The sequence below is a fragment of the Pimephales promelas genome, chromosome 16 (assembly GCF_988280905.1).
Source record: "Pimephales promelas chromosome 16, fPimPro1.hap1.1, whole genome shotgun sequence".
Taxonomy (NCBI): Eukaryota; Metazoa; Chordata; class Actinopteri; order Cypriniformes; family Leuciscidae; genus Pimephales; species Pimephales promelas.
Window position 1 is genome coordinate 34900983 of NC_142784.1, and position 12200 is coordinate 34913182.

General features: G+C 37.4%; 1 protein-coding gene across 6 annotated transcripts in view; it reads right to left on the reverse strand.

Annotated features, from left to right (window-relative positions):
- The window catches only part of ecel1 (endothelin converting enzyme like 1), a 60010-nt gene extending 48272 nt beyond the window's left edge, over positions 1-11738 (reverse strand). For 3 of the 6 annotated variants that reach the window (XM_089121595.1, XM_089121600.1, XM_089121599.1), the window contains exons 1-2: positions 11505-11738; positions 10086-10155 (exon numbers count right to left, since the gene is read on the reverse strand). The gene's annotated coding sequence lies outside the window, so the exon portion shown is untranslated. Of the gene's footprint in view, positions 1-10085; positions 10156-10413; positions 10509-10914; positions 10981-11504 lie in introns of all 6 variants that reach the window. The other 3 variants (XM_089121597.1, XM_089121598.1, XM_089121596.1) reach the window with 3 other exon arrangements.
- Between the last annotated feature and the right edge of the window lie 462 nt (positions 11739-12200).

Consider the following 12200-nt stretch of genomic DNA (forward strand, 5'->3'; position numbering starts at 1 on the left):
AAACGCCTCTTTCTTCGGGGTCAGGAGGGCTTTACTGGGTTTCTAAGGAAAGCTTCAGTTTTTCCATTTCATTTCCATATTAAAACAGTGGAAGAGAGTGTCTGCTCTGAATGCCTCACGATCAGAATTTCATTTCAGTAACTTCAAAACCAGAAACAAGTCCCGCAAATCTACATTTCTAATTAGTCTGGACACACACAATCACAGCTGTGTGTGTGTATATTTCATTTCTAAGTGAATCTGCTTTTTGAATCAATAGGGTGAAACAATAGCCGCGTCTCCACAGTTGGCCCAATAGCGGGCGAGCTAGTGCTAGTGTGTGCCAGCGCCAGCCGCGTTTCCACTGTCGCTCCCGGGGCTTCCTCGGGGCCATCGGCTGGGGTTAGTCTCCTGCCGAATCCCCCGGGCGGTCCAAAGCGGGCCGGATTTGGCTTGAGGAGCGGTTACGAACAGAGGAAGAGTTTGACAGAGACAGCTAACATCCGCATTAAAGACTTTTAAAGGGGTAGTTCACTTTGAAATTAATGTTTGATATGTTTTATCTTCCCTCAAGGGCATCCAAGATGTAGGTGTCTTTGTTTCCACAGTATTTTCAATTTTGCCATTTTTCAGTCAAACCGTTGTTGTCTGTCAGTCATACACTGGAGGCTAAGGGGGTCCACCAAAGAGAAGTCCAAATTAAACATGATTTAATGACTCGTACATGTAAGTACACATTGATGGCCTAAGACACGAAACGAGCGGTTTGTGTGAGAAAACTAACAGTATTTATATCGTTTTACCTCGTGTAATCACAGTGATCTCAATGTCCAACTGAACCGAACTGAATCAGTTCAATGTTACGCCGGAAGTGATCGCTCGCGTGTGACGTCACTCAATATTTACACGGAGATTTCGGAAGTTTTACCTTTTACTAAACATATTTAGATATACCGAAATCGTCTTCCGTTGCGGTTTCCCGTATATCTAAATATGTTTAGTGAAAGGTAAAACTTCCCAAATCTCTGTATAAACAAAGAGTGACGTCGATCACTTCCAGACCGAAGCGCCCGTGCCGTCAGATCATTTTGTCATGGCTGTGATTACACGAGGTAAAACGATATAAATACTGTTGGTTTTCTCACACAAACCGCTCGTTTCGTGTCTTACGCCATCAGTGTGTACTTACATGTACGAGTCATTAAATCATGTTTAATTTGGACTTCTCTTTGGTGGACCCCCTTAGCCTCCAGTGTATGACTGATAGACAACAACGGTTTGACTGAAAAATGTCAAAATTGAAAATACTGTGGAAACAAAGACACCTACATCTTGGATGCCCTTGAGGTGAGATAAAACATATCAAACATTAATTTCAAAGTGAACTACCCCTTTAACATAATTTTAGCTCAAAACTGAATTTCATGTCTGAATGACTTTTGTAATCCGGTGTGGATTCTGATCACCAATAAATATTTATAGGCTACGCGATACAAAAGACAATGCACATCGCTAACCTATAGTAAACATGGTAAATATGAACGCTTGACGAAATCAGACAAATCATAAACGCCATCACAATCACGTTTTGATTTTATCTGTCAGTCCCTTTAGACCAGCCTTTCATAAAATAAAGCAACTTTTTTTGGGGAGCTTCCTTTCTTGCTCTGACTGAAAATATAACAAGCGTACTGGGAGAGAGTGCTAAAGCTCCTCAGGTTGTGTTTCTAAAGCCATATGCTATTAGCCTAGTAACACAATCTGTCCTGTAACTACCAAATAAACAGAAACCGACGCAACTGAATAAGTGCGTGTGTCCTCTCTTCTTTGTGAAATAGACCTAACGGTAAACCACTTCGTTTCTGTGTGGCTAATGTGCAGTTTTGAAACCAATTAATTAATCGGGATGTATCACTTTTTTATTGTAAACCTGTGGTAAAACATGCTTTGGTTTTAAATATTCAAGTAAAGAACAAAAATGGCAGCAAACAAACTTTGTTGTTTTTTGATCTCACGGTTTCTAGCGATTACTTTCTGATTAGTTTTCTGATGAAACTTGAAATGTTGTGTTTGTGTGACGCTGTTCCAGCGAGGCGTGTTACGGGTGTGTTTTAATGAAGCGCTGTGGAGCTTCTGGCCCGACGGTGGACCGACTCGGTGTTCCACACCTGAGGCTATTGGCCCCGCCCGCTTAAAGCTCATTCAGAAGTGTTTTCATAGCACCACTACAAGTAAAACAAAACTAATCTTTTCATTCCTGAACTCAATGACTCACTCATCTAGAATGTTGGTAAACTGTTTTGGTCTGAAAATATATTTAAATATCAATTTCGATGCATTTTCTGGAAGAAAAAATCATGGCTGTTGAAGCCTAAAGTTAATGTATAATAAATTCTATGTTCAAACAAATAAAATATTTCTTTCTAAAAACTACTTTTTGTAATGTGTGTCTGATCCATTTCTCATTTAAAACAATAACGACTTTAAATTTTATTTTGAGGGTAATTTTTCATTAATTTTGATGATAGGCACATCATGTAATTAATATGATTAAAAATTGTATTTGCTTGACCTAATATATTTGTATGTATAGTATACAAATATATTATATTGAGTATTACATAATTTAAACGTATATATTTTGTAAAATAATAATATACTTTACATATTTTACTTATAGAACTGTGCAACACTTTAGGCACGTCCATATTTTCACACAAAAAAATGGTTTTATTTTATTTGATATCTTTTGCTGTAGTTTCGGTAGGAAATATCAGTTCAAATTTTCAAACATTAATTTTACCATTAATTGTAGTCTAATAATCCAGTGATATTTGTAGAGAAGAAATTAAGATAAACTGAATATAGAAGAACTGGATTAAATATTTTATTGGTCCAATGAATATTCCATTTAATTTAATTAACTTGTACCATATTATATTAAACCATTTAAATGTCACATGGTTTAGTTTAACATTTCCAACCTGTGGAATGTTTAGGAATATTAAAGATGATCATAAGAGAGGCTTATTTTCAGCGTATTTGTTGCTGTATGGACTCACAGAAACACTGAAATTCAGCCGTATGTTTGTGAATCTTCCCAAAGCTGATGTTTCCGGCAAACTCACTCAGCTGAGAATCACTAAATGTGGTTTCCAGCGGTGACAGCAAACGGATAATTGAATGGAGAGGATGAAAAATGAAAAGATGAAAAATAAATGAGTGTGTTTTCCACCCCGACGCGCCGCTGATGTTTACCTTTGCTCTCTCTTCCCACTGTGAGACAGGGAAAAAAACATGGAAAACACTCAGGAGGGACCAAACTACTCTCTCTCTCTCTCTCTCTCTCTCTCTCTCTTTCAAAGGAGCTCTGGATTTTATCACTCCATCTCCGAAGCGTCACGAACGGATGCCTCACAGGACTGATATTTAGCCAGCAGGACAGGGGTTACGAGTGTGTGTGTGTGTGTGTGTGTGTGTGCACACCTCTCTCTGGTCGAGTTCACTGAACCATGTGCTTCAACCAGAGAATGAAAAACAAGTGAAAAAACAAACTGCTCCTAAAGCTCACTCGCTGTCCAGTGCCTATACGGGCATTATACTATATGCACACATTATAGCTGTGGTTCAGACTCCATGTTCCTTCTTATTGTTTGATCATTTTTATTTTATTTTCTACTATATTGTTTTATTATTTTGATTATCGTTATTTATTAGAAATTTTCAGACAATTTGATTCAGGTTTTGCTGACTGTCTATATGACATTAAACTACTATTCTTTAGCCATCCTTGACTGATTATACAACTTCTGCTTGAGTTTATATATTTATCTTTATATGTGTGTGTGTGTGTCAGATTTATGATGTGATGCAGTGGCCGCTTCTTGAGGTCGATACATATTTCCCTTTGAGACAATAAAGTTCACTCAAAAATACATGTTGGTAACAGACAGTTTGATGTCCAAATCAAACTCAATATGGAAATAAATACAGTGGACGTCAACAGGGACCAAAAACTGACCAAACATTCTTCAAACTATCTTCTTTTGGGAGATAGAGATCAAAAAATACAAATTACATCCAGAGGAAAGTGTGCGAGTGTGTGTGTGTGCGATGGTTTAGAACACGCACATTCATGACTGCGTGTGTGTGTGTGTGTGTGTGACACTGATGTATTGGTCTATTTCACTGCAGTGTCCGTCGTAATAGGACAGGATGAATGTGTGACCCAGAGATAACTGACCAGCCAGTGTGTGTGTGTGTGTGTGTGTGTGAAATAATAAATTTAATCAGTTAAACACTAACAGCTGTGCATTAGAAGAACCATATTTATTTATTCACTTTTTTTCGATTGCTCGTGTATAAAAACATGCCCTACATTTTGTTCCTATGGAATAATATCGTGATTAACTGGGAAACGCATCACATTACGGGAGTAAAACGGGTTTGTGTCGGCGTTTAACATTTAATAGGCATGAAAATAATAATGTCATTGTGCAACATCTGTTCAGAACGCTTTTCCAGAGACACACACACACACACACACACACGGTAATGTAAATGTGAGTTCTCTCCAGCTCAGGTTTCTCAGTAACACACACTGCTCCTGTCTGACATGTTTAAACTCTTCATGTTCATTTCTAAAAGAGCTTCATTTGTTTCCGCTTTAAAAACTCTTCAGATTTAAAGAAATTAAAGGCACTTCTGATCGTCTGTCACGAACAGTGGTTCTGCATCGCATATTGATTTGGTGCATAATGAAGTTTTTGTAATTAAGTTCATTTTCAGAAACATGGCTGAACAGAAGGATTTCTAATATGAAGATTTGGATTTCTCATGTTGCTCATATATAATGAAATAACACAGATTTACAAGTTGATCATCAGTGTTTTCTGCTTTAAAACTGGACATGACTATTTGTTTTAAAAGAGATCCAGCCAAAAGAGAAAACTCTTCCTCCTCCTCGTGTCAATCCAAACGCATGAGACACAAACTAAAATCTGAAATCTGAGAGATTTCTGTCAAAACTTAGAAACTAATCCACACGAATCCAGCAGTTTAATCAAAGTCTTGCTTTATACCAACAGATTTAATAGGCTTTTACTCACTAATAAACACACATCACAATATTCTAAGAGTGTGAGTATGTGTGTGTGTGTGTGTGTGTTCTCCTTCCCATACCCTTGAGTTCATTACACTGAATATAAAGCTCTTCTAATGGAGCTTAAAGACAAGATTCATCCATCCATCTCTCTCTCCGTCTCTAAGCCCTCTCTTCATCACACACACACACACACACTCTACATCTCATCCTCTTCTCTTTCATCCAGGCTCTTAAACGCTCCCTCGCTCCTGCCAAACACGCCTCACTAATAAATCCATCCCATAAACGCCGGCTCACATGTTCACGCCCACTTCCACTTTGATTGTGCTCAGCCACACCAGAAGTGTTTCTGATTGGCCGATTCGTTCCCAAACTTTAGAATATTTTTTAAAGGTGTCATATTATTTTAATATGTTCCTTAAGATTCAAGTTTTGCACAATAAAAAACGAATAGGTACATATGTGGAAAAACTATTTATTTCAACCTTCATTCTTAGCGTCTGTCCGAAATTTAAACTGCGGAGAATCTGGAACGCTTCAGACTGAGGTTTGATCTCTTCTCAAACGCCACAATCGGCAGATTATTGCCGACGTGAGCAAAGCTTTCAAAAGTAACAGAATTGTACATGTATTGTTATGAAAAATGCACAAAAATACTATTTTAAATTTTTTAATGAAAGCCATAAAAGTCAGTAAACGAGCGTTCAGAGAGTGTGTGTTCGGCTGCAGTTCCAAACGCTTCCACTAGAGGAAACTCTCAATGCGTTTCTGACGCGAGAAACTGTTGTTATCAGGACCATTAAACCTGTTCGGATCATGGCCAGGATTTATGCGTGTGTTCACACAGCAAGTGCCGAAACCTTTACCAAGTTTCGGTGAAGTAAAAAAACAAAACGTAAAGTTTTTCTGTCAAAAATGAGCGAAAAGCACCAGAGTGTTAAGAATGCCAGTAGGCGGGTCTATTGTGCCAGTGGGTGTGGCTTATTACAGTAGTGGGAGGGGCCTATTGTGCAATGATGTATAACTATTCGTTGATCCTATAATAGATCCTAAAATATCAAAACAAGATTTTTAAAAATGTATTTAACAAACAAATTCAACTGAACAAAAGAAAGTGTGTTACTTAGGACAGATTTTATAAAACAATGAAACTCAGAATGGTTGGTTTTTACATTGCAGGCTTGGATCCCGAATATTGCTCCGGATCTCAGACACACAACGGGGGGAAAAGGGAAGCGTGACCGAATCAGGGGTTTAAACGATGGCGAGAAGGGGGTGAAAGGTCAAAGATCAAAAGCCACGAGTTTGGACGAGAAGTAAATCTATTAACTGTGGAAATTGGCTCATAATTCACATATGACAGCAGATATCAGAGAATTCCCACACAAACAAACAAACACGACCAGATAAAACATTTAACGTCCCCTGATTCACTAGAAAGTGGAAGTTGTTTGTGTACTTGTGAAGTGTGTGTGTGTGTGTTGAGGCAATGTGTTGAGTCTGATAAGCTCAGACCGGTTCTCTGGCTTCAGCCCAAGCTTTCCATCGGGTCGTCCAGCACTGAAACACACAATCTCATTTTCCACTAGTCTTCGTGTCCGTCTGAATGTCCCAAAACAAACAGAAAACAGCCAGTCCTGAAAGTCAAACACACACCGATCTGCTCAGTCCTCCACCTGGACCACAAAACACCGCCCATTAAATCAGCTGAAATACCAGCAGTCGAGATGCTGTCGACACAATGAGAAGTTTCCCTAAGAATCAACAATCGATTTCAATTCTGGAATTGGATACTTCTTATAAAATTAACATTTGGATTCCTCTTATGGGTTCCTCTTTTCAGTAAACGACTTACTTCATCGTAAAAGACAACGGCATTCTGGCTTTCCTAATGTCCAAATGTCTGATTAGTGACCTTCTGTAGCGCATGTGCGCAGATTCACCTGCTATCAGCCCAAAGAATAATAATATAACACACACACACACACACACACACACACACACACACAGGTGCGTTCACTGAGCAAATTCAATCCCCAAAATTTACACCTGTGAATCTCCAAAAGCTTTCAAACGGAGTGTGTGTTACCTAGCGACCGTCCACGTTGATCAATTAGTCCGACCAGAGCGAGTGACTCACGGGTCCTGATGCAGGGCTTTATATCCTTATAACTGTGCACGAACTGCGCTTTATTCACGTGCAAGTTCATCAGTTCAACTAAACCAGCAGATATGCACTGATCTACGTGTTTAAATACGTTAAAATGCAGTCATTACAATTATTTTTACGCAACTGAGGCATTTAAAAAAAGTTTAGGTTGCTCTGCCTGAGCGGTCTATTCGCGCGCGTCATTGTTCAAATGACAGCCAATCAAATCAAAGAAGGCGGGGCTTTGAGCATTAGCGCGCCAGAGCGCCTGAGGTAAATTATAAGCAGCTAAATATGTAACGCTTGATAACTGTTTTACGATAGAAATGTTAAACGACCATTACAGTGATTCAAACTACTCAACTTTATTTGTCAAATTTCACTGTTTTTAAATTGAAAATATAGGATGAATCTTTCATGAGAATCATGTCGCCTAAGGGCAAGTTTACACGACAACGATATAATCAAAACTGAGAAGACGTTAGACGACACCATTGTCAAAACATTCCCCATCCTCACAACTGAAAACGCTGTATTCTGCCAGGCCAGTAGATGGCGATTAAACACGTAAAGTGCATGACATCATCGTCTTCAGAGATTCGCGTTTTTGCTGTTTACACGGAGACGGCTTTCAAAAGTTCGCGTTTTCAGGAACCCAAAAAATCATTGTTGTGTAAATGAACACCAAAAACGCGTAAAAGTTTCCCCTTTTAGTGTTTTCCACATTAAATGCGTATGAATGTGTGAAAACATTATTTGCTATCAATGGTACTTTACAAAAACATATTCTTCTCGCTGTCTCGTAAATGCATTCAAATTCTTTCATTATTGAGTTAAACTCTTGAATTATTTGATTAAAAAACTACTACATTAAATTGCCTCCTCAATGTTGAAGCTTTATTACAGCCTCGTCTGACTCAATTAACATGGCACTTTTATGGCAAGGAAAAAATAATAATAATAACCACTTACACTATTTCTATGTGCAAACTGTGATCTGCACTAATGTTGTGGGCGTTTGTTGTGTCAGTACCTGATCTGCAAAAACAACACATGCAAAAATAAAATGTGGCACAAAATAGTGTAATTAGTCATAAATAAATGTGACCACTTTGAGTGTAAACACTAATGCATCCTGAACAACAGTAAAGGAACGCCTTCCCGAAAAATAATCATTACATGCTTTTATCTAAAGTGACTTGCATTGCATATAGGCCTATAAGGTATACATTTGATTCGATCGGTTCACACACTCCCTGTAGGAAACACACGCCTCAGTGCCGACCGGGCCAGACACATTTTCCACTGCAAGGAAAACTCAATGATTTGTGACGTGTGTTTTTACACTCGGTTTGTTTCAGGAGTGAACGTGAACGCTTCAGATGAACATCCTGCCGTTTAAAAGGAGAATCAAGTGCTGAGTTAAAGTGGAGAAATCAGATTTGCTCAAAGTTACTCTGTGCTCTCTCATTTTTTTTTTTTTAAAGATATATGAGTTATGTATATGAGTTTTTGACCACCTTGTGAGAGAGATTAAGAATGAAATCACTGGCAAAACTCAGTGAAATCACAAGTGACTACTAGAACACTTGTAACCAGATCACCTGATCCAGCTATAACATAAATCTGATCTAGAACGTCTTGCTAATGTTCCCATCAAAAACGTTACTTTTGAACGTTCTCTGAATGTTACTTTAGAATGTTCTCTGAATGCTACTTATGAATGTTCTCTGAACGTTACTTTAGAATGTTCTCTGAATGTTACTTTTGAATGTTCTCTGGATGTTACTTTTGAATGTTCTCTGATCGTTATTTTTGAATGTTCTCTGAATGTTACTTTTGAATGTTCTCTGATCGTTATTTTTGAATGTTCTCTGAATGTTACTTTAGAATGTTCTCTGAATGTTACTTTTGAATGTTCTCTGAATGTTACTTTTGAATGTTCTCTGAATGCTACTTTTGAATGTTCTCTGAATGTTACTTTAGAATGTTCTCTGAATGTTACTTTAGAATGTTCTCTGAATGTTACTTTTGAATGTTCTCTGAATGTTACTTTAGAATGTTCTCTGATCGTTATTTTTGAATGTTCTCTGAATGTTACTTTAGAATGTTCTCTGAATGTTACTTTTGAATGTTCTCTGAATGTTACTTTAGAATGTTCTCTGAATGTTACTTTAGAATGTTCTCTGAATGTTACTTTTGAATGTTCTCTGAATGTTACTTTAGAATGTTCTCTGATCGTTATTTTTGAATGTTCTCTGAATGTTACTTTAGAATGTTCTCTGAATGTTACTTTTGAATGTTCTCTGAATGTTACTTTAGAATGTTCTCTGAATGTTACTTTTGAATGTTCTCTGAATGTTACTTTTGAATGTTCTCTGAACGTTACTTTAGAATGTTCTCTGAATGTTACTTTTGAATGTTCTCTGAATGTTACTTTAGAATGTTCTCTGAATGTTACTTTAGAATGTTCTCTGATTGTTACTTTTGAATGTTCTCTGAATGTTACTTATGAATGTTCTCTGAACGTTACTTTAGAATGTTCTCTGAATGTTTCTTTAGAATGTTCTCTGAATGTTACTTTAGAATGTTCTCTGAATGTTTCTTTAGAATGTTCTCTGAATGTTACTTATGAATGTTGTCTGAACGTTCTGAAACAAGTAGTACCATTTAAGAAACGTTAGATGAACGTACAATTAAAACCTTCATGAACTTTATGAATGATGTATAAATAATGTTTTTGTGCTAACGTTTTGAGAAGATTATTAAAGACCAGATAACTTTGGATGAATGTTCTATAAATGTTACCGGAAGAACGTTTGTTCATGACTATGAGAGGACGTTCTCTGTTACCTGAGGAACTGCCTCTGTGTTAGTCCGGGTCCGTTCCATGTGCAGATGTTCCTCCTGTCCGTTTATGACCCTGAAAGAGAGACAGAATGTAAATGAGAGAGACAGACAGTTTTTATGGCGCTGACGAAGGTGTCTTAATGTCTTCAGCATATGGAGCTGCTGTATAAATCCATCACAAGAGGAACCTGAGCTCATGCGGTGGGTTTATTTGACTCACACACACACTATAATGAGTTCAGTCCATATGTGAGCGCAATAAGGTTTCAGTAACACACAGCTTTGTTTGGGTGTTTTCACTAAATTCAGATTGAACTGGAGACACACTGACCCTTTTAATTTCTCATTTAAAACAGTGTAAATGAATCTCTCTTCCATCTCTCTGCCGTGTTGAGTTTTATATGACACTGCCATTTTCTGCTCGGCCTGGAGAACAAACACAGAGTCATAAACGTGTCTGCAGTCATTCATCATTCCCACATCCACAGCACTCAACTCTACATGCCACGCTCTATTCTACTCTACTCTACTCTACTCTATTCTACTTCATCTCCCCTTTCTGGCTCTAACATTAGTAAACTCATTGAGCAAACACTAACGTTCATATGTTTTTGAAACATTGGTACGGTTTCATAATTTATGGGGTAAGATTTCTTTACTTAAAGGGCACCAATTATGCACCTTTTTACAAGATGTAATATTGGTCTCAGGTGTCCCCAGAATGTATTTGTGAAATTTCAGCTCAAAATACCCCACAGTTAATTTATTATAATCATTTGAAAATGTCATTTTGGGGCCTGTTTAAAAATGAGCTGTTTCGTGTGTATACCACCTTAAATGCAAATGAGCTGCATATCCCCGCCCTGCCTTTGGATGAGGGCGTCACTTGATACCGGTACTGAGAGAGTGAGAGAAACGTGAATGTCATTCAAGGGTACGTTTGAATCAGAATATAAATAGTACGAAGAGAGTCCGGCAGAATAAACACAAATGAGAATGGACCAGTACGTCTCGGTATGGTTATTTGATACATTTATGCACTTATAGAGTTGTAATCGCGTCCCATTTGCAATTATGGATGTGGAACATAACACACTAACGCAATTTTTTGAAACTACATACACTGTGATAAAGTTCGCTAAGTACAAACGAAATTACATTTATGCGAGGGACCTGTTGCGTCATGTTTAGCTTGTCATACAGGTGCCTCTGTGGCAAATGTGAGAAGATGGCTAACTTACAGAACAACAACATATATGCAGTTTTTAATACATCTTTAAAAATATATAAACGTGTGGTTACACACTATACAAACAAGGTTTAAATTTAGACATCCTACGACGACGACAACAAAAACTTTAGATGCATTTGACATCGACTGAAAAGACTATTATTTGCTCAAATATCATAAAATGCACTTACTGTTACTGGATGTGACGGTGGATCGCAAACAGTAGACGACGATCCACAGTTGAGGATTAACTTTTAAGCCACAACGACTTTATATCTCATAAAGTCAGAATTGCGTGGTATAAAGTCAGAATTGTGAGATATAAAGTCAGAATTGCGTGATATAAAGTCAGAACTGAGAGCTATAAACTCAACTGTTGTTCTGGTCTTCATCAACGACACGCGCTTGCACCCCCTGCTGGTGAGGTTGACTAACAGCAGATGGAGATTGTGCTCGGTAATCCACTGCTTTTCCTGGATGTCAACGTTAAATTTACTATTGAATTTGAACCACTAAAGTTGTGGAAGCGAATTTGCAAAGCGAAATAAAATGGACCGAAAACCGTCTGTTGAACATTATAGGTTGTATTTTTAATCAGTTTGAATATTTTGGAAGTGAAATCTGAAAGGTGAATTTCCATTTTTGAATTTTTAATAATGAAAATGTGTGTGAAATGTTTTGAATTTAAATATACAACCATGCTAAATTTAAGCCCATAAAAATGCAAGCCCTAAAAATACAATGCATTAAAATACAAACAGGGTTAATGCAATGCATATTACTAAGTATGGGTTAGTTAGGGTAAGGTAAGTAGTAAAATTCAACAGGCTTTATGTTTCAAAAACATTTGGCATTATTTTACTTCCATATATATATATATATATATA